The sequence below is a fragment of the Echinops telfairi genome, unplaced genomic scaffold (assembly GCF_000313985.2).
Source record: "Echinops telfairi isolate 266 unplaced genomic scaffold, ASM31398v2 ScPeMD7_20;HRSCAF=75, whole genome shotgun sequence".
In the NCBI taxonomy this organism is placed as follows: Eukaryota; Metazoa; Chordata; class Mammalia; order Afrosoricida; family Tenrecidae; genus Echinops; species Echinops telfairi.
The window spans coordinates 7,974,297-7,975,756 of NW_022103917.1; positions in this window are offsets into that span (position 1 = coordinate 7,974,297).

Consider the following 1,460-nt stretch of genomic DNA (forward strand, 5'->3'; position numbering starts at 1 on the left):
TGAGAAAAACTTGATGGTGCCCAGATGCACATTTTGATCGAGGATTTCATAGACAAACCCTGATCAAAAGTGGAGGGAATGCAAAACCGAATTTCCAATGCTCCTGGACTCTAGCCCTAACACTATTGCCCTGCTTTTACCCTGGGATTCCGTGGTGAAAACTTAGATTAAAAAAATGAAGTCATTTTAAAACCAAACAATAGTTTAGCCGAACTTGTAAAAATTACATACCTAGAGAATTCGCATCTTTAGGAACTAATGATATGGGATCAAATTGATACCCACAACTGGAAAGATTTGATAAGAAGCTTAGGGGGGTCAGTGAGTTTACACAGTGGTGAAGGAGGAACTCCGGGGGGAGGGTGTGAGTGGTTGTACATCGTGAAGAATGCCATCAATGACACTAAACAGTACATGTAGAAACTGTTGGCTTCGTGTATGTTTAACTGTGTAGAGTCTCAACAACAACAACAACAACAACAATTCTTTTTTTAAAAAAAAAAAAAAAAAAAAAGACTGGCAACATTGTGATAGTTGGGTGCTGAGGACAAGGCGCACATTTTATTATTATCATTATTCCTTTGGGCAATGTCTGAATTGTTTTCATAGTAAAAAGATATTGGTCATAGTCAAAGGGACTTAAAGCAAATTCTCGACTGCCCTCCAGAGAGCTTAGAATAAGGCCAAAGGCCTCTGATATGCATTCAAAGCCACTCAGGAGCTATCCTATCCAGCTTCTCCAGCTGGCCTCCCGCCCTCAAGGTCTGCAGGCTCTCCCTTCCCCAGCTCTCCACTGCAGCCAGCCCCTGTCTTTGCCCTTGCAGCGCCTACTGCTCAGAACCCTTCCCTTCAGTCCTGCCTGCGACCTTGGAAGCTCAGTGCTAATGGCCCCATGGCCTGGCACACCTTCCCAGACTCTCTCCTCCCCAGGGATGGGGATGGTGAGTCTTAGAAGGGCCTGGGGCCTCCCCACGCCTCCGATCCAGATCAAACATCCCATACGTATTTGGGGAAGACTAGAAAGTCTTGGTTAATAAAACAGGTGCCAGGCGTTTACTTGAACTTGGCAAGTAAGGTAATCTCTCTTGGCATCTGCTTCTGTCGCTAGAAATTGAAGATGATAGCGGTACTTATCTCACAAGGCTGAAAGTAAGGGAGAGAGACCGCCTTACAGAAGGGCAGCCTCCGGTAAAGTATGCGGCTGGCCTTAGGTGCATCGCTCCTAAACCTACAGGAAAAGGAGGGGCTTTTTGCTGGGAGCCAAGGGACATTGGGGGCAATCAGAGACACCAAAAAATCACCAATCCTCTCCGGGTCCCTGGGGGATCCATACTTTGCGAGCTCTTCAGAGCTGGGGGCTCGAGTCCCGGTACCGGTCCTGCGCCTCTTCAGCAGGCTGGACCGCTTGGTGGCCGACCCGGGCGAGGAGGGCGCGCGACTGGTGACAAGCCCAGGAGGGC